Here is a 22788-nt window from a genome sequence, read left to right on the forward strand (position 1 = left end):
TTTGATCTCCTTGCTGTCCAAGGAACTCTCAAGAATCTTCTCCAATACCACAATTCAAAGGCATCAATTCTTCAGGATTCTGCCACTTTTGTGGTCCTGCTCAATCAACTCTATGTGAATACCCCAAAGACCATAGACTTGACTATACCAAAGTTTGTGAGTGAACTGGTATCTTTTCTTTTTCACACATGTCTCGATTTCTCACAGCTTTTCTGACAAGAAATATTTGTTTCCTAATTTGATGGCCAAAGTTATCATCTGGAGTGATTTTAGAGCCCAAAAAGATAAAATACGTCAATGACTTCCATTTTTCCCTTTCTATTTGCCATGGAGTGATAGGACCGGGTGCCATGGTCTTAGTTTTCAGAATGTTTAGCTTTAAGCCAACTTTTTCACTCTCCTCTTTCACTTTCATCAAGAGGCTCTTTTATTTCTTCTTCACTTTCTGTCAAAAGGGTGGTGTCATGTACATATCTGAGGTTAGTGAAATATGTCCCAGCAATCTTGCTTCCATTTTGTGCTTCCTCTAGCCAAGCATTTCACATGATGTACTCTTCATATAAGTTAAATAAGTAGGGTGACAACATACAGCCTTGATGTACCCCGTTTCCTATTTGGAAGCAGACTGTTGTTCATGTCCGTTCTAATATGTTGCTTCCTGACCCTTATACAGATTTCTCAAGCGGCAGATCAGGTGGCCTCGTATTCCCATTCCCTTTGGAATTTTCCATAGTTTATTGTGATCCACGCAGTCAGAAGCTTTGGTATAGTCAATAAAGAAGAAATAGATGTTTCTATGGAAGTCTCTTTCTTTTTTGATGAACAAGCAGATATTAGCAATTTGATCTCTGATTCCTCTACCTCTTCTGAAACCAGCTTGAACATCTAGAAGTTCATGGTTTACATATTGCTGAAGCTTGGCTAAGAGAATTTTAAACATTGCTTTACAAGCATGTGAGATGGGTGCATTTGTGTGGTAGTTTCTGCATTCTTTGGCACTGCCTTTCTTTGGAATTGAAATGAATGTTGACCATTTCCATTCCTGTGGCCACTGCTGAGTTTCCAAATTTGCTGAGAGTGATCAACGAAATTTAGTACTTCTATGACTTCTAAAATCCAACAAATTGTGACCATTTCAACTCTTATTCTTCTGATGTGTCTGCCCCAGCTTGAACATCTGGAGTTCCTCAGTTCATGGAGTGATGAAGAGAAGCTTAGTGGATTTTGAGCATAACTTTACCTGCTTGGAAGACAAGTGAAGTTGTGCAGTATTTTTTTATCATTCGTTAGTACTGTCTTTCTTGCAGACTAGGGTAAGAATTTCCTTTTTCTAGTTCTGTGACCACTACTAAGTTATCCACATTTGCTGACATATTGAATGTCACACTTTCATAGCATCAATATTTGGAATTTTATGCAGAACTGACAGAATTCCATCACCTACATTAGCTTTGTTGACAGCAGTGCTTTGTAAGGCCCACTTGACTTCACATTCAAGAATGGCTGGCTCTGTGGGATTCATCACAGTGTCCTGGTTATCTGGGGCAGTAAGATCTTTTTGTCCTAAAATTCTTTGCATGCTTTCCATCTTGTCTTGATCTCTTTTCCTTCTTTTAGGCCTTTCAACTTTCTGTCCTTTACTGAGCCCACCGGTGGATGAAATGTTGCATTTATATATTCAGATTTTTTAAGAGATTTTTTAGTCTTTCCGCTTCTTTTGATTTCTTATATATCTTTGCATTGTGTACTGCAGGAGTGCTTTACATCTCCTTTCTCTTTTCTGGATATCTGAACTTTGTTTGGGTACCTTTGCCTTTTCCACTTGCTTTCTGCTGCTCTTCTTTCCTCCGCTATTTGTACATCCTCCTCCATGCTTTTCTTTTTCTTTGGCATTGTTTTGGCACTGTTTGCTGTACAATATTTTGGACCTCCTTCCCTAGTTTTTGAGGCGCTCTGTTTACTAGATATAAACCCTGGAATCTCTTTGCCACCTGAACATCATTTGATTTTCTAGTCCCTGGCTGGCCTAGTAGTTGTGCACCTGACCTTCTGAATTTGGCAGATTGTTACTGATGATCTGATCCATAGTGGGCTCCAGATTTTTTTTTCCCCTGACCTTATACACTTCTCCCTCTAATTATATAGTCAGGCTGATACCATTAGGAACCATTTGGTGATGTCCATGTGTAAAGCCATCTCTTGTGTGGTTGTCAAAGGATCTTTGCTTTGACCACTACATTCTCTTGACAGAGTTTGATTAGTCTTTGTTCTGCTTCATCTTTTATTCCAAGGCCAAACTTGCCTGCTATTCCAGGTATCTCTTGACTTTGCCCTTTTGCATTCCAATCCCTTATGATGATAAGGACATCTTTCACTTGCTATTAACTCAAGGAGGTGTTCTTGGTCTTCACAGAACTGATGAATCTGAACTTCTTCAGGATCAGTATTCAGGTCAGAGACTAGCATTACTGTTATTTTGAATGGTTTGCCTTGGAAATGAACTAAGGTCATTCTGTCATTTTTGAGTTTGCACCCAAGTAATGCGTAGTGAAGTGATTCTAAAATTATAGCAGACTGGGGAAGTAGAATCATAGGACAAATTAGAACATTGTCTTAGAGTATAAAAACTTGATTATTGCTTAAAAAATACCCAACGTGGAATCTGGGGAGAATAGAAGAATTTCTATGTGAGGAAGAAGACTCAGGGTGTGAGAGTTTAGCAAGATGAGGACAAAGAGCTTATTTTTTATCCATTTCTGGAATTACTTTTAGGAATATCTCTTTAAGAAGCTTGTTATGGCATTCAATAAGCAAAGTCATTTGCATTGAAAATATGAAAGAATTTTTTGTTGAAGCGTCCGCTGTTGAGTTTTCTGAGAGTTGGAGTGGTTTCACTAACCAGAGTCAGTGGTATCTATTGACTCCAAGGAACCAAGAATAAATTACTTAAGGGAAGCAATTATCTGTCTTGAGTAGGAATCTTGTGTGAGTATTAGTGATTGTGGCAGCAGTGTGTGTGAGTCCCCAGGAGAAAGGAGCAGTGAACAGGTGAAATCAATTTACCGCGGGGGGGGGGGGGGGGGGCGGGCAGGGGGCGGGCATTAGCCACAGCATAGGAATCTGTGAATGTGCATATATTTTTGAGAACCCATTTTGTTGTGGCATCCCTGAGGACTAGGTGAACAGATGCAATTTCAGCCAATTGGGTGAGACTGGGGTACTATTCTTAACGAGAGAAGCCTGAGGGCAGGAAGAATGGAGCAAACCTCCAGAGACATTGTATTGTTTCTAATGAGGGTGTTGCTACTCATAAATGACACTAATACTTTTCATTCTAAAGTTGTTGGCCACAGATGGCTCCACAAAATGCAAGAAGAGAGGATAGTGTGGATACTGGCATCACTGCCTGAAAGGTCTCATTTAAGGGTCTGTGCATGGATGAAAACACATCCTGTGGAAATTTGGAAAGACTTTTAAAATGAGATGAGTTTTGTGGTTCAGTCACCAAATAATGTCCTTGGGGTGATTCTTTGATACACCCCCCGCCATAGATAGCAGCATTATTTGGCATTGACTCTCTTTGGGATTGGAATGAAAACTGACTTTTTACAGTCCTGTGGATATGGCTGGGTTTTCCATATCTGCTGGCATACTGAATGTAGAACTTTCACAGCATCATCTTTCAGGATTTGAAATAGCTCAACTGGAATTCCATCGCATCCACTAGCTTTGATCATAGTGATGCTTACTGACACCCACTTGACTTCAATTTCCAATATCTTTTTTGTACAGATCTTCTGTGTATTCTTTCCACCTCTTCTTATTATCTTTTACTTCTGATGAGTCTCTACCATTTCTGTCTTTTATTTAGCCCATCTTTGCATGAAATATTTCCTTGGATTCTCTAATTTGCTTGAAGAGATCTCTAGTCTTTCCCTCTAATATTTACCTCTCCTTCTTTGCATTGATCGCTGAGGAAGGCTTTTTTATATCTTCCAGCAATTCTTTGCAACTCTGCATTCAAATGGGTATACATTTCCTTTTCACCTTTGCTTTTTACTTCCTGTCTTTTCACAACTATTTGTAAACGGTCCTCACATGCATTTAAATTTTTGAAATTTCTTTATCTTGGGGATGGTGTTGATCTTTGTCCTGTACAATGTCACGAACCTACATTCATAGTTCATCAGGCTCTCTGCCTTCCAGAACTAGTCTGTTAAATCTTGCATCGGGTATCAGGATTCTATAAAGGATGGTTTTGGTTTATTCTCCCGCTGCACCTGGCCCCACAAGGTTAGGGTGACAAAATAAACCGGGATGTTTCCTCACCTGGAGGAGGAAATGAAAAATGCCATGGCTAGTAGAAGGAAAGAAATTATGAAAAATAGGAGAGAAGCAAATTCAAAAGAAACAAACGAGAACATAGAAGAAATCAACAAATATAAAAGCTGGTTTAATGAGACGAAAAATAAAATTGAAAAAAAAATATTATCCACAGTCATCACGAAACAAAGGAAGAAAAATCAATCAACAAAATTAGAAATGAAACTGGAGAAACTACAGCAAACAATACAGAAATACAAAGGATCATAAGAGACTACTATCAGTATCTATATGCCAATAAAATGTACAACTGTGAAGAAATGAACAAACTCTTAGTGCAGTAAAACTTTCCAAAACTGAAGCAGGGGGAAATAGAAACACTTAACAGACATGTCACAAGCACGGAAATAGAAACTGTAGTCATAATTCTTCCAGCAAACAAAAGACCAGAACCAGGTGGCTTCACAGCTGAATTCTTAAAAAAAAAAAAAAAAATGACAAGAGCTAGCACTTATTTTTCATTGACTATGCCAAAGCCTTTGACTCTGTGGATCACAACAAACTGTGGAAAATTCTGAAAGAGATAGGAATACCAGACCACCTGACCTGCCTCTTGAGAAATCGGTATGCAGGTCAGGAAGCAACAGTTAGAACTGGACATGGAAAAACAGACTGGTTCCAAATAGGAAAAGGAGTATGTCAAGGTTGTATATTGTCACCTTGCTTATTGACGTTATATGCAGAGTACATTCTGAGGAACGCTAACCTGGAAGAAGCACAAACTGGAATCAAGATTGCCAGGAGAAATATCAACAACCTCAGATATGCAGATGACACCACACTTATGGCAGAACGTGAAGAGGAACACAAAAGCCTCTTGATGAAAGTGAAAGAGAAGAGTGAAAAAGTTGACTTGAACCTCAACATTCAGAAAACGAAGATCATGGCATCTGGTTCCATCACTTCATGGGAAACAGATGGGGAAACAGTGGAAACAGTGTCGGACTTCACTTTTTTGGGCTCCAAAATCACTGCGGATGCTGATTGCGGCCATAAAATTAAAAAATGTTTACTCCTTGGGAGCAAAGTTATGACGTACCTAGATAGCATATTAAAAAGTAGGGAGAGTACTTTGCCATCCAAGGTCTGTCTAGTCAAGGCTATGTTTTTTCCAGTGGTCATGTATGGATGTGAGAATTAGACTGTCAAGAAAGCTGATCGCTGAAGAACTGATGCTTTTGAACTGTGGTGTTGGAGAAGACTCTTGAGAGTCCCTTGGACTGTAAGGAGATCCAACTAGTCCATTCTAAAGGAGATCAGTCCTGGGTGTGCTTTGGAAGGACTGACCCTAAAGCTGAAACTCCAGTACTTTGGCCACCACATGCGAAGAGTTGACTTACTGGAAAATACTCTGATGCTGGGAGGGATTGGGGGCCAAGGAAACGGGGATGACAAAATATGAGATTGCTGAATGGCATCACCCACTTAATGGAGGTGAGTTTGAGTGAACTCAGAGAGTTGGTGATGGACAGGGAGGCCTGGCGTGCTGTGATTCATTGGGTCACAAAGAGTCGAACACGACTGAGCGAATGAACTGAACTGAACTAAACACTTATTCTACTCAAATTCTTCAGGAAATTTGCAGAGTTAGTGAAATTTCCAAACTCATTCTATGAGGCCACTGTCACCCTGACCCCAAAACCAGACAAATATGCCACAAGAAAAGAAAACTACACTCCAATAACACTGATGGACATAGATGCAAAAATCCTTAACAAAATCCTAACAAACAGAATCCAACAGTATTTTTAAAAGATCATACATCATGACCAAGTGGGCTTTATCTCAGGGATCCAAGGATTCTTTAATATCTGCAAGTCAAACAACGTAATACACCACGTTAACAAATTGAATGATAAAACGCATATGATTATCTCAATAGATATAGAGAAGGTCTTCAACAAAATTCAACATTCATTTATGACAAAAAAAAAAAAAAAACTCCAGAAAGAAGGAATAGAAGGAACATACCTCAACATAGTAAAAGTTATATATGACAAACAAACAGCAAAGATGATCCTCAATGGTGAAAAATTGAAAGCAGTCCCCCTAAAGTCAGGAAGAAGACAAGAATGTCCACTCTCACCGCTACTAGTAAACACAGACTTAGAAGTTTTAACCACGCAATCAGAGAAGAAAAGGAAATAAATGGAATCTCTATTGGAAAAGAAGAATTAAAACTGTGAGTCTTGGCCGATATCATGATCCTCTACATAGAAAACACTAAAGACTCCACCAGAATATGACTAGCGATGATAGTCCCTTGGACAGCAAGGAGATCCAACCATCCATTCTAAAGGAGATCAATCTTGGGTGTTCATTGGAAGGACTGATGCTAAAGCTGATATTCCAATACTTTGGCCAACGCATGCGACCAGTTGACTCAAGGGAAAAGACTCTGATGCTGGGAAGAATTGGGAGCGGGAGGAGAAGGGAAGGACAGAGAATGAGATGGATGGATGGCATCACCGACTCGATGGACATAAGTGTGAGTGAACTCCGGGAGTTGGTGTTGGACAGGGAGGCCTGGAGTGCTGTGATTCACGGGGACACAAAGAGTCAGACACGAGTGAGCGACTGAACTGAACTGAACTAAACTGAAGCAATAAATATAGTAAAGTTGCAGGATGTAAAACTAACACCCAGAAATTCCCTGCATACCTATTTACTAACATTAGAAAACAGAAAGACAAATTTAGGAAACATTCTCATTCACCATTGAAATAAAAAGAATAAAATACTTAGAAATAAATCTACCTAAAGAAACAAAAGACATATATATATATATATATATATATATAACTAAAACAAAACAAAACAAAAACACTGATGAAAGAAATCAAAGAGGACATAAATAGATGGAGAAATATACCATGTTTATGGATTGGAAGTATCAAAATAGTGAAAATGAGTATACTACCTAAAGCAATCTATAGTTTCAAGGCAATCCCTATCAAGCTACCAAAGGTATTTTTCATAGAACTATAAACAAATAATGTCACAATTTGTATGGAAATACCAAAAACCTCGAATAACCAAGGCAATCTTGAGAAGGAAGAATGGACCTGGAGGAATGAACCTGTTTGACTTCAGGCTATACTACAAAGCTGTAATAATCAAGACATTATGGTACTGGCACAAAGATAAAATATAGATCATTGGAACAAATAGAAAGCCCAGGAATGAAGCCACACACCTATGGACAACTTCTCTTTGAAAAGGGAGGCAAGTGTCTACAATGGAAAAAAAAAAAAGTCTCTTAAACAAATGGCGCTAGGAAATCGGGTCATCCAAGTGTAAAAGAATGACACCAGCCAAGAGGTAACGCCTCATGCTGGTCAGAATGGATGCTACCTTAAAGTCTACACAAAAGAAATTCTGGAGTGGTGTGGGGCAAGGAGAACCCTCTTACACTGTTGGTGGATCAGCAAACTAGTATAGGCACTATGGAGAACATTGTGGAGATTAGGTAAAAAATTGGGAACAGTACTGCCATATGACCTAGCGATCCCACTGCCTGACATACACACCAAGGAAACCAGAACTGAAAGAGACACGTGTACCCCAATGGTCATCACAGCACTGTTTATAATTGCCAGGATATGGAAGCAACCTAGATGTCCACTGGCAGAAGAATGGATAAGAAATCTTTGGTACATATAGACAAAGGAATATTATTCAGGCATTAAAAGGATTTAATTTGAATCAGTTCTAATGAGGTAGATGAAACTGAAGCCTATTACAGAAACAGAAGTAAATCAGAACAAAAAACACCACTACGCTACACTAATGCATATAACGAAATTTCAAAATATGATATCAATGACACTATAGATGAGATGGCAATAGAGACACAAATGTATAGAACAGTCTTTAGGACTCTGTGGGAGAAGGTGAGAGTGGATTTATTTGAGAGAATATCATTGAAACATGTATATGATCATATGTGAAACAGATCACCAGTCCGGGTTCGATACATGAGACAAGGTGCTCAGGGCTGGTGCACTGGGATGACCTGGAGGTTTGGGATGGGAGTGGGGTGGAAGGAATGTTCACATGAAGAACAATTGTAAACACATGGCTGATTCATGTCAATGTATGGAAAACTCACTCAATATTACAATTAGCCCCCAATTAAATAAATAAGTTTTGTAAAATGTACCAAAAAAAAAAAAAAAAGCCTGTTGGTCTTCACCAGTGATCCAGTGGCTTAAGAACTTGCCTGTCAATGCAGGGGACATGGGTTTTATCCTTGGTCTGAGGAGACCACACATACTAGCAAAGTAGATAAACCTGTGTGCCCCCAAGTGCTGAACCTGAGAGCCCTAGAGCTTGTGCGCCGGAAGAGAAGACACTGCCATGAGAAGCAAGCTAATTGCAAAGAAGAGTAGTCCCCAATTGCTGCAAGTAGAGAAACTCTCTGCACAGCAATGAAGACTCAGTGCAGCCGTAAATAAATAAATAAATACTAAAAATTATGAATAAATGAAATCTAGATACAAAAATGTCTTCCATGTAATACGATATTTTTGTATTTATTGATTGTCCAGGTGTTGATTTACCACTTGAAATATGGAATTCCTGTATTTCAAATATGAAAATCAAGGGAAATATTTTCAAACAAAATATAAATTGTCTATATTTCATATATAGGTATCTTGGTGTAGATTTTCCTATATGATTCTCTAAATTTCACATATGAAAATCTAGGTGTCAGTTCTATTTGAAAGTTGGAATTCTCTATAATTCACATTTGAAATGCAGAATAATTATATTTCCTACTGCTAATGTGGAATTCCCTAATTTTGTATGAAAATCTTGGTGTAGATTTTTGTAAATGAAGAATGAAAGTTTCTTTATTTCAATTCTGTATCATCAAAGCTACCAGGGAACTTTAATAGATTTAGGAAAACCTCCAAGATTTTATAAAATTAACACCAAAAAGGGATGTCCATTTCATCATAGCTAACTGTGACGTAAAAACAGGAAGTCAAGCGATACGTGGAGTAACAGGCAAGTTTGGACTTGGGGTACAAAGTGATGCAGAACAAAGGCTAAAGGCAGAATTTTGCAAATAGAAAGGTTAAAAATGAAAGCAGCAACAGACAGTGAATAGGCTCCAAAATGACTGGGGACAGATTACAGCCATGAAAATATAAGACTCTTGCTCCCAAGAAGAAAAGCTATGACAAACCTAAACACAATGTACTGAGAAGCAGAGACATCACTTTGTCAACAAAGGTCCATATAGGCAAAGCGAGGTTGTTTCCCAGTGGATATGTATGTTTGCCTTTCATGTGTGGCCCTACACAGCATGTCTTAGTTTCACTGAGTTAGACAAGGTGGTGGTCCATGTGATGGATTTGTCAGCTTCCTATGATGGTGGTTTCAGTCTTTCTGTCCTCAAATGCCCTCTCTCTGCACATACCATCTTACTGGGGTTTCTTTTCCTTTGGACGGGGAGTATATCTTCCCTGCTCCTACAGCAAAACACAACCTCTGCTCCTTACATTGGGTGTGGGATATCTCCTCTTGACTGCTGGCTGCTCCGGTGCCACACAGCCACAACTTGCTGCTCCAAATTTGGAAAACTCCGCAATGGCCAAGGAATAGAAAAGGTCAGTTTTCATTCCAATCGCAAAGAAAAGCAATGCCAAAGAATACTCAAATTACTAAACAAAGAGCTTCATCTCACGTGCTGATAAAATAATGCTCAAAATTCTCCAAGGCAGGCTTCAACAATATGTGAACCGTGAACTTCCAGATATTCAAGCTGGTTTTGGAAAAGGGCAAAGGAATCAGAGATCAAATTGTAAACATCCGCTGGATCTCCGAAAATACAAGAGAGTTCCAGAAAACATCTATTTCTGCTTTATTGACTATGCCAAAGCCTTTGACTCTCTGGATCACAGTAAATTGTGGAAAATTCTTCAAGAGACGGTAATATCTCGATTCACCAAACATGAGTCTGTGCAAAGTGTTGGAGACATGGAAGGTCAGGGAACCCTGGAGTACTGCTGTCCACGGTGTTGCAGAGTTGGATATGACAGATCAACTGAAAAATAGCAACAACTCGGTTTCACATTTGTCAATAAGGAGGAGATTTTCGAACTTGAAATATGGAATTCTGTATATGCCTTTAGAAAAATTACATGCTTCTTTATGAATGATGGATGTCTCTCTATTTCTTTTCTGAAAGTCTGGTTGGATATTTTACTTCTTAAACTATGAGGGATTCAATTACTCAGGCACCCAAATTTTAATGAAAATATGTTTACATATAATATGGAGTATTTCCATTTCTAATGTGAAAGTCAGAGTATGCTTGTCCTTATGTGATATATTTCACATATGATTATGGGCACACTGTCGAATTTTCTGTTTCTTGTGTTGAAGTTTGACAGTAGACAGTCCTTCAGCAAAGAGGAAATTCTCAGTTTCACATATGAAAATCTAGGTGAAGATTTTAAGACATGAATTATGAAAGTCTCTATAATTCATATTTGAAAATCTGGGGACCAAGTTTCCAACATGAGAATTATTGGTGTATCACATATGAAGATTTTGTTGAATGAAATATCCAATTTTTAATATTACAGTTATGAAATTCTGAATGCAGAGTTCTATTCAGGGAATATGAAAGTCTCTATTTCACGTCTTAAAGTACCGTCACCAATTTTCAACTTGAGTAGTGGAATTTTTTATATTTATCATTTGAAAATCTGTGTGCTAACATTCCTTCAAGAAATAGGGAATAGTGTGTGTTTAACATCAGGCATCTATTTCCCTACAATAAATATGGAATTTTATGTATCATATAGAAAAATCGCTTGAGCTATGAATTTCTTTTTATTTCAGCAAAGAGAATTTGAAGAAAGACCTTCTTCCGTGAAATATGGAATACTGTATATTTTGCATTTGAAAAACTTGGGACAAGAATCAAATATGGAATATGAATTCTCAGTTATTCACATAAGAAAATTTGTGTCAGATTTTCATACATAATTTTTGCAATATTCCATGATACGTTTAGATCTGTGCCAAACAGGCAATGTACATGCGTCTATGTTTCCTGTAAGAAAATGTGGCCACATAATTCCCTGCTTAAATTTAGTATTCTCTATATTAAATTTTGAAAGGCTTGGTGAAGATATCCCTACATGATATATGAAAAAAAATCTATATTTGCTTTTGAAAATCTGGGTGCCAATATTTCTACAGGAAACAGGTAAATCACTAGAGTAAAATTTGGATTTCTAGGTTGTGATGTTCCCACATAAAATATAAGATCTGCATAGTTCACATATGGAAATCTGGATGCCATTTTTACCTCCGTGAAACATGGAGTTCACTTATGAATTTCTGAATGCAGATTTTACTACATGATGCTCTGAAATTCTGTAAATATGTCATTAGAAAATCTGTGTGTCCGTTTCCTACATTAAATATGAAATTCTCAGTATTTCCAAGACCTAAACCTGAGCACAGTTTTTGTTACATGAAATATGTAATTGTTTTTATTTCCCTTTTAAAAATCTGGTTTTAGACTTTCCAGCATGATAGACAGAATATGTGGAACTCATGCATAAAATGTGGGTACTAGAAAATCTTACATAAATTATGGAAAGCACGTTATTTCATGTATAAAAATCAAGGCACATATTTTCTTGCATGAAGTACGGTATTTTCAAGTGAAAGTTAAGGTTTAATAGAAAACAAAATTCTGTAAAATAATTATCCCTAAGTTAAAAATAAATAAACTAAGAAAACTGCCCAAAGCATGGTATTCTGTATTTTATATTTCATCATCTAGATGTAGATGTTTCTAACTGAAGTAGGGAATACTGTATAGCTCACATATTTAAATTTGTAAGCAGAGTCTCTGATATGAGGTAATGAATTCTCTATATTTGACGTATGAAAAACTGCTGAGCAATTTTGGACATGGAAAGGTGGGATTTTTGTTCTTTCACACATGAAAACCAGGATACATACTGTCTTAGAAGCGATGAACTGTACTTATTTCAGATATGAACATTTAGTGTAGCAATTTTACATGAAATTTGCATCTAGTTAAAGCTGTTGTTTATCCAGAAATTATGTATGGATGTGAGAGTTGGACTATAAAGAAAGCTGAGCAGGAAAATTAATGCTTTTGTACTGTGATGTTGGAGAAGTCTCTTGAGAGTCTCTTGGATGGCTAGGAGAAATCCAACCTAAAGGATATCAGTCCTGAATATTCCTTGCAAGGACTGGGACTAAAGGTGAAACTCCAATACTTTGGCCAGCTGATGTGAAGAACTGACTCATTGGAAAAGACCCTGATGCTGGGAAAGGTACAATGTGGGAGGAGAAGGGGCAACAGAATATAACTGGAGAGCATACCGAATCATTGGACATGAGTTTGAGTAAACTCAGTAAGTTAGTGAAGGATAAGGAGGACTGACATGCTGTAGTTTATGGGGATGCAAAGATTTGAACATGACTGAGCCACAAAACTGAACTCAACTGAACATGGACCTGTCCATCTGAATAAGAACCAGTTTTCCCCTTAGTTAGTCTCTCCCATCAGGAAGCTTTCACAAGCCTCATATCTTTATCTATCAGAGGGAAGACAGAATGAAAATCATAACCACAGAAAACTGACCAAACTGATTACCTGGTCCATAGCCTTGTCTAACTCAATGAAATTATGAGCCAGGCATATAGGGCCACCGAAGATGGATGGGTCATAATGAAGGGTTCTGACAAAATATTGTCCTTGTAGAAGGGAATGGAAAACCGCTTCAGTATTTCGGCCTTGAGAAACCTATGAGCAGGATGTAATCCAAAATATAGCATACAGAAAGAGGAACTCCCAAGGTGGGTCTTTTACAAATATGCTATGACAGATCAGTGGAGAGGAAACGACAGAAAGAATGAAGGCAGGGAGCCAGAGTAAAAACAGAACCCAGTTGCAGATGACTGGTGATGAAATGAATTCTGATGCTGTAAAGAGTAATATTGCATAGGAACCTGGAAGGTTAGGTCCACAGCTTTGTGAAGACCTACAAGAACTTCTAGAACTGACACCCATAAAAGATATCCTTTACATCATAGGGGAATGGAATGCAAAAGTAGGAAATCTAGAGATACCTGGTGTAACAGGCAAATTTGACTTTGGAGGACAAAATATAGCCAGTCAAAAGAAACAGAGCTTTGCCAGGGGAACACAATGCTCACAGAAAGCACTCATTTCCAGCAACACAAGGCAAGACTCTATACATGGACATAACCGGATGGTCATAACTGAAACCAGATTGATTCTTTTCTTTGCAGTCAGCAAAAATAAGACTGGGATCTATTGTGGCTCAGATCATGAACTCCTTATTGCCAAATTCAGATTTAAATTTCAAATAGTAGGGAAACCACTATACTATTCAGGTAGGACCTAAATCATATCCCTTATGATTAGACAGGGAAAATGACAAATAGATCCAAGGGATTAGATCTGAGAGAGTTCCTGAATACCTACAGACAGAGGTTTGTGAAATTGTACAAAAGGCAGTGATCAAGACCATCCTCAAGAAAAAGAAATGCAAGAAGGCAAAATGGGTGTCTGGATATACCTTACAAATTGCTGAGAAACGAAGAGAAACTAAAACAAAGGAGAAAAGGACAGATATATTCGTGTGTGCAGAGTTCCAAAGAAGAGGAAGGAGAGATAAGAACGTCTACTTCCGTGAAAGATGCAAAGAAATATAGGGGGAAATTGGAATGGAAAAGACGAGATCTCTTCAAGATAATTAAAGATACAAAAGGAACATTTCATGCCAAGATGGTCAAAATAAAGAACAGACATGGTATGGAACTAATAGAAGCAGAATATATCAAAGAGGTGTCAAGAATACATAGAAAAACTATATAAACAGGATCTTCAATACCCAGATAACCTCGATGGTGAGATCATTCACCTAGACTCAGACATCTTGGAATATGTAGTCAAGTAAGATTGTAGCCATGAAATTAAAAGACACTTACTCCTTGGAAGGAAAGTTATGACCAACCTTGACAGTATATTAAAAAGCAGAGACATTACTTTGTCAACAAAGGTCTGTCTAGTCAAAGCTATGGTTTTTCCCGTGGTTATGAATGGATGTGGGAGTTGGACTGTGAAGAAAGCTGATCGCCGAAGAATTGATGGTTTTGAACTGTGGTGCTGGAGAAGACTCGTGAGAGTCCCTTGGACTGCAAGGAGATATAACCAGTCCATTCTAAGGGAGATCAATCCTGGGTGTTCTTTGGAAGGACTGATGATACAGCTGAAACTGCAATACTTTGGCCACCTTATGGGACGAGTTGACTCACTCGAAAAGACTCTGATGCTAGGAAAGGTTGGGGGCTGGAGGAGAAGAGGACGACAGAGAATGAGATGGTTGGATGGCATTGCCGACTCTTTGAACATGAGTTTGAGTGAACTCCGGGAGTTGGTGATGGACAGGGGGGCCTGGAGTGCTGTTATTCATGGGGTCGCAGAGAGTCAGACACGACTGAGCGACTGAAGTGAACTGAACTGAACTGAATCCTTATGAAGCATCATATGGAGAAAACTAGTGGAGCTGATGGAATTCCAGTTAAGTTATTTCACAGGCTAAAAGATGATTCTGTGAAAGTGTTACTCTCAATATGTCAGCAAATTTGAAAAACTCAGCAATTGCCCCAAGACTGGAAAAGTTCAGTTTTCAGTTCAATCCCAAAGAATGTTCACATTACCACACATTTGCTCCCATGTCAAATGGTAGAAAAGTAATGCTCAAAATTATCCCTTCCAGATTCAACAGTACATGAACAATGAACTTCCACATGTTCAAGCTGGATTTAGACAAGGGTAGGGAAAGAAATATCAAATTGCCAACATCCATGGGAATCATCAGAAAAGCAAGAGATCTCCAAAAACAAGAAAAACCGAGACCTCTACTTCTGCTTCATTATTATGCCAAAGCCTGTGACTGTGGGGATCACAACAAATTGTTAACTAATAATGATAATAATAAAATGGTGGGAAAACCAGACCACCTGACCTACCTCTTGAGAAATCTATATCCAGGAAAAGAAGCAACAGGATATGGAACGACAGGTTGCTTCCAAATCAGGAAAAGATTGTTCCAAGGCTGCATATTGCCACCCTGCTTAATTAACCTCTATACAGTGTAAAACTTGCAAAATGCCAATCTGGATGATTGACAAGCTTGAATTAATCCTGCTGGAAGAAAAACAAATAAGCTCTATGAAGTAGATTCACTTCAGTTCAGTTCAGTCGCTCAGTCGTGTCCGACTCTCCGCGACCCCATGAATCACAGCATGCCAGGCCTCCCTGTCCATCACCAACTCCCGGAGTTCACTCAAACTCATTTACAGAGAGTCGGTGATGCCATCCAACCATCTCATTCTCTGTCGTCCCCTTCTCCTCCATCACCAAACTTTCCCAGCATCAGAGTCTTTTCCAGTGAGTCAACTCTTCTCATGAGGTGGCCAAAGTATTGCAGTTTCAGCTTTAGCATCATTCCTTCCAATGACCACCAAGGATTGATCTCCTATAGAATGGACTTGTTGGTTCTCCTTGAAGTAAAAGGGACTCTCAAGAATCTTCTCCAACACCACAGTTCAAAAGCATCAATTCTTCGGCGATCAGCTTTCTTCTCAGTCCAACACTCAAATCCATACATGACCACGGGAAAAACCATAGCCTTGTCTAGACGGATCTTAGTTGGCAAAGTAATGTCTCTGTTTTTTAATATACTGTCAAGGTTGGTCATAAGTTTCCTTCCAAGGAGTAAGTGTCTTTTAATTTCATGGCTGCAATCAGCATCTGCAGTGATTTTGGAGCCCAAAACAATAAAGTCTGACATTGCTTCCACTGTTTTCCCATCTATTTCACATGAAGTGATGGGACCAGATGCCATGATCTTTTCTGAATGTTGAGCTTCAAGCCAACCTTTTCACTCTCCTCTTTCACTTTAATCAAGAGGATTTTCTGTTCCTCTTCACTTTCTGCCATAAGGGTGGTGTCATCTGCATATCTCAGGTTATTGATATTTCTCCCAGCAATCTTGACTCCAGCTTGTGCTTCTTCCAGCCCAGCGTTCCTCATGATGTACTCTGCATATAAGTTAAATGAGCAGGGTGATAATATACAGCCTTGACGTACTCTTTTTCCTATTGGAACCAGTATGTTGTTCCATGTACAGGTCTGACTGTTGCTTCCTGACCTGCATACAAGTTTCTCAAGAGACAGGTCAGGTGGTCTGGTATTCCCATCTCTTTCAGAATTTTCCACAGTTTATTGTGATCCACACAGTCAAAGGCTTTGGCATAGTCAATGAAGCAGAAATAGATGTTTTTCTGGAACTCTCTTGCTTTCTCCATGATCCAACGGATGTTAGCAATCTGATCTCTGGTGTCTCTGGCTTTTCTAAAACCTGCTTGAACATCTGGGAGTTCACGGTTCACATATTGCTGAAACCTGGCTTGGAGAATTTTGAGAATGATTGTACTAGCTTGTGAGATGAGTGCAATTGTGCAGTCGTTTGAGCATTTTTTGACATTGCTTTTCTTTGGGATTGGAATGAAGAGTGACCTTTTCCAGTCCTGTGGGCACTGCTGAGTTTTCCAAGTTTGTTAGCTTATTGAGTGGAGCACTTTCACAGCATCATCTTTCACGATTTGAAATAGCTCAACTGGAATTCCATCACCTCCACTAGCTTTGTTCGTAGTGATGCTCTCTAAGGCCCGCTTGACTTCACATTCTAAGCTGTCTGGCTCCAGGTGAGTGATTACGCCATCGTATTTATCTTCATTGTGAAGATCTTTTTTGTACAGTTCTTCTGTGTATTCTTGCCACTTCCTCTTAATATCTTCTCCTTCTGTTAGGGCCATACCATTTCTGTCCTTTATCAAGTCCATATTTGCATGAAACATTCCCTTGATACCTCTAATTTTCTTGAAAAGGTCTCTTGCTTTTCCTATTCTGTTGTTTTCCTCTTCCTCTCCTTTGCATTGATCACTGAGGAAGGCTTTCATATCTCTCCTTGCTATTCTTTGGAACTCTGCATTCAGATGCTTATACCTTTTTTTTGCTCCTTTGCTTTTCGCTTCTCTTCCTTTCACAGCTATTTGTGAGGCCTCCTCCGACAGGCATTTTGCTTTTTTTACATTTCTTTTCCATGGGGATGGTCCCTGTCTCCTGTACAATGTCACGAACCTCCGTCCATAGTTCCTCAGGCACTCTATCTATCAGATCTAGTCCCTTAAATCTATTTCTCACATCTACTGTATAATCATAAGGGATTTGATTTTGGTCATATCTGATTGGTCTAGAGCTTTTCCCTACTTTCTTCTATTTCTGTCTGAATTTGGAAATAAGGAGTTCATGATCTGAGCCACAGTCACCTCCTGGTCTTGTTTTTGCTAACTGTATAGAGTTAGCCATCTTTGGCTGCAAAGAATATAATCAATTTGATTTCGGTGTTGACCATCTGGTGATGTCCATGTGTAGAGTCTTCTCTTGTTTTGTTGGAAGAGGGTGTTTGCTAAGACCAGTGCGTTCTCTTGACAAAATCTATTAGCATTTTCCCTGCTTCATTCTGTGCTCCAAAGCCAAATTTGCCTGTTACTCCAGGTGTTTCTTGACTTCCTACTTTTGCATTCCAATCCCCTATAATGAAAAGCACATCTTTTTGGGTTGTTCGTTCTAAAAGGTCTTGTAGGTCTTCATAGAACCATTCAACTTCGGCTTCTTCAGCGTTACTGGTTGGGGCATAGGCATGGATTACTGTAATATTGAATGGTTTGCCTTGGAAACGAACAGAAATCATTCTGTTGTTTTTAAGATTGCATTCAAGTACTGTGTTTCAGACTCTTTTGTTGACCATGATGGCTCCTCCATTTCTTCTAAAGGATTCCTGCCCACAGTAGTAGATTTAATGGTCATCTGAGTTAAAGTCACCCATTCCAGTCCATTTTAGTTCACTGATTCCTAGAATGTCTTTGTTCACTCTTTCCATCTCCTGTTTAACCACTTCCAATATGCCTTGATTCATGGACCTAACATTCCAGGTTCCGATGCAATATTCCTCTTACAGCATCGGACCTTGCTTCTATCACCAGTCACATCCACATCTGCTTATTGGTTTTGCTTTTGCTCCATCCCTTCATTCTTTCTAGAGTTACTTCTCCACTGATCTCAAGTAGCATACTGGGCACCTACTGACCTGGGGATTTCCTCCTTCACTATATCCTATTATTTTGCCTTTTCATACTGTTCTTGGGATTCTCAAGGCAAGTATACTGAAGTGGTTTGCCATTCCCTTCTCCAGTGGACCACATTCGGCTATGGTCCATGTGATCAGATTGACTAGTTTCTGTGATTATGATTTCAGTGTGTCTGCCCTCTGATGTCCCCTCGCAATACCTACCTGGTGGTGCATACTCAAAGATGCCGGCCCCAGAGCAACCGACCACGCAAAGAGACACGGCCCTGAGGAGCTACCCCACGCCTGAGGCCAGGGTCGGCGGCTGAGAGGAACTAACCCACGTCCAATAGGCGGTGGCTGGGCGGGCGGAGGAGGGCCGAGAGGAGCTACTCCACGTTCAGGGTCAGGAGGAGCGGCCTTGAGGGGATACCCCTTGTCCAAGGTAAGGTGCAGCGGCTGCACTTTCTTGGAGCAGCAGAATGTGGGGAAATGGGAACCAGCTCCCCCGACAGGTCTCTTACACTGAAAACTTCTGGGACGTGCCTTGCCGTTCAATTCCTGTCCCTACCGCCTATTGCTTGGGTCTCCTCTCCTGGAGGGCGGCCGTGTCGCTTGAAGGCAGAGCCGGGGGAAGAGACAGAAGCAGCTAGAGGCCAGGTCTCCACCTGGCTCCCTTCCTGCTGCATCTTAAACGATGGCCACCAATACGAAGCGGGCTCACCAGGTGGAGAATCAAATGTGGCCAGGGACCAGTTTTGAAGGTGCAGCCGGAATAAGGTCACTAGCCTACTAGGGGCAGGCACGGTGCGGAGGCGGGTTTCGGGGAGCACTCTGTCTTCAGGTCCTGTGGTCGCCGCTACTCGCCGGACCTTAGACGTGAGGCCACTCCTTGAGCATGGCCTTCCCCGGGCCGGGCGGGCGAAGGCGACCGGGATCCCCATGCTCTGCCCTTGGCCCGCCCTGGGCTTGGTGCACGGGGCGCCTGGCAACGGCGGCGACCCTAGCCTACCTGGCCTCGCGCTCACCAACCCCCCGCATGTCGGACGGAGCATGCCCCGCCCCGCGCGCAGCCGGCAGCCGAAACCACCACCCCGCCGGGCCTTCTGGGAGCCGGGCCACGTGCTTACACCACAAATAAGATGCATTTTTATGTGTATAAAATGTAATTTTTAGGTTCACTTAGAATATATTTTATTTAAGAAGTTAAAACTCTGTTGGCACACTGTTAAATGCAGAACCTCCTTTTTAAGAGAACTGCCATATTATATTGACGTTTCATATTGTTGGTCTCAGCTTTCACGTCTCCACAATATACCAAGTAGTGGATGCTGTCCAAAAGTACCCTGTGTGCCTAGACATCTGCATTGCCGCCAGGGGTGGGGACGATTCCAGAAGCCTGTCCCCCCGGCAGGCTTCTGAGCTTGTAATCATATTGAATGTATTGAGTGAAATGAAATCAAAATCGTATTTTTGTACAGTTTTGAATTTTCTACTTCGAACTGACCACCTCCCGGCCTCACAGAGAGCTTACAGAGTGCAAATCTGTCTTTACTTGGCTTGGTCATTGCAATATTTTTGCACGTGTGGGGCCCAGGTTTTTTGTTCTGTAGTTTCAAATATATATGTAAACTGAACAATCGGTAAACTTTTTATAGAATAAATACTCAGCTGTGAAAACAGGCTGAATGAAACTAAGATTTTTTACCTCTTTCAAAAAAGAAAAATATTTTGTGCTTATCAGCATTTATGTGGAAATGTGTTTTACAGTGATATATGATGTTATATTTCTATTATTTTGATGAAAAAAAAAGCAATACAAAAAGACGAAGTGTTTATTAAAACATGAAAAAAAAAAAAAAAGAAATAAATGGTTTTGCAGCACTGAAGAGATTATAGAAAGTAAATAAGCTAGACCAGACCTGTTTTATGTAGTAATTTTATAGTTTGTTTTAATTATTTCAGTTGTAAAATATTGTTATACTGTTAATTAGTTCTGATTGTTCATATTAAACTATTGTAATGCAAAAAAATAAATAAATAAATAAAATTAAAAAAAACAAAAAAACAAAAAAGAATAAGGGTGTGGCCCCATGGGGAGGGGGATATATAGGGTTGCTCAGGGCCTCTTGAGCAGCACCTGGTGTACTGCAAGTATCACATTCATGACCTCAAACAGTGCGACAGCAAGATGCAGAAGTAGGGCAATTTCAGCAGAAGTAACTAGACCTCCCCAAACCATACCCATAAGCAGATCTCCAGATGCACAAGAGCAGCTTCTCAAGGCCGCCTCCAGAGCACTAGTTGTTGGCAAGGGGCATGAGGTCAAGTGTAGCCTGCTGTTTGCTGCCAGCCTGATGTTCCGAAGATCCCCTCTCAGGGCCTGGACCCCAAAACAACATGGACCCGGCCTGGCAGGCATCAACATGGACCCGGCCCGGCAGTGCCCAAATGCCCCATCAAGAGCAGGAGTGGGGTGGACGGCTTCCAGGATTAAAGCCCTGAGAAGCCAGACACTGTGGAGCAGGGACGGGAGAACTCCCCGGCCCAGGAGGCATCGTTCCAGAATCTGGTCGGGGCCCTCCTGGGTCCAGGGGCTGAGCAGGCGCAAATGAGGCACCAGCCCCTGATACACCGGCTTGTGCCACAGGTGTCCGGCCCTTGAATTCGGGCATGACTATGGGGCTGACGGTGAACAGGAAAGGCAACTCCCTGTTCATGGACACGCTGATGGCCATCGGGACCACCACCCTGCAGACATTTGTCAGGGGCGTAACAGCCGGCAAAAGGAAGTTCATCAAGGACAGGCGAGACCAGCCCTTTGACAAGAGACTGTGCTTCAGCGTGAAGCAGACTGAGAGCCCCTACAGGTACCAAGATATCGTGGTCTGGAAGCAGGACAGCTTCACCTACATCATGCTGTTCATATTGTCACTGTGCTTATTTAAATTGTATGTAATTATCACTTCAGTGGTTCAGTCATGTCAGACTATTTGTGACCCCATGAACTGCAGAACGCCAGACCTGCTTGTCTGTTATCAACCCCTTGAGTATACCCAAACTCATGTCCATTGAATCGGTGATACTCTCCAACCACCTCATTCTCTGTCATCCCTTTCTCCTCCTACCCTCAATCTTTCACAGCATGAGGATCTTTTCCATTGAGTCAGTTGTTTGCATCGGGTGGCCAAAGTATTGGAGTTTCAACTTCAACATCAGTCATTCCAATGAACATCCAGGACTGATCTCCTTTAGGATTGGCTGGTTGGATATCCTTGCAGTCCAATGGACACTCAAGAGTCTCTCCAACACCACGGTTCAAAAGCATCAATGCTTGGCACTCAGTTTTCTTTATAGTCTGAATAACACATCCATACGTGACTACTGGAAAAACGATAGCTTGACTAAACAGAGTTTATTGGCAAATCAGGTCTCTGCTTTTTATTTATGCTGTCTAGGTTGATCATAGCTTTTCTTCCAAAGAGTAAGCATTTTTAATTTCATGGCTACAATCACCATCTGCAGTGATTTTGGAGCCTCCCCCTGGGGAAGGAGCCACTCTTTCCCCACCTATTTGCCAGAAGTGATGGGACTGGAGGCCATAATCTGAGTTGATAAAAATTGAAATTTAAGCCAACGTTTCATTCTCTTCATTATGTTAATCAAGAAACTCTTTAGTTGTTCTTCACTTTCTGTCATAATTGTGGTGTCACCTGCATATCTGGGTTGTTGATATTTCTCCCAGCAATCTTGATTCCAGTTTGTGCTTCCTTCAGCCCAGCGTTTCTCATGATGTACTCTGCATAAAAGTTCAATAAGGAGGGTGAAAGTACAGCCTTGACATATTCATTTTCCTATTTGGAACCAAGATGTTGTTCCATGTCCAGTACTCTCTATTGATTCCTGACCTGCAAACAAGTTTCTCAAGGGACAAGTTAGGTGGTCTGGGTATTCTGATCTCTTTCAGAATTTTCCATAATTTATTGAGATCCACATAGTCTAAGGATTTTGCATAGGAAATAAAGAAGAAAGGAATGTTTTTCTGGAACTCTCTTTCTTTTTCGATGATCCAGCAGATGTTAGCTCTTCGATCTCTGGTTCCTCTGCCTTTTCTGAAACCACCTTGAACTTCTGGAAGTACACGGTTCACCCATTTTTGAATCCTGGCTTGGAGAAT

The sequence above is a fragment of the Moschus berezovskii genome, chromosome Y (assembly GCF_049115385.1).
Source record: "Moschus berezovskii isolate FMDL1 chromosome Y, NW_MosBer_1.0, whole genome shotgun sequence".
Taxonomy (NCBI): domain Eukaryota; kingdom Metazoa; phylum Chordata; class Mammalia; order Artiodactyla; family Moschidae; genus Moschus; species Moschus berezovskii.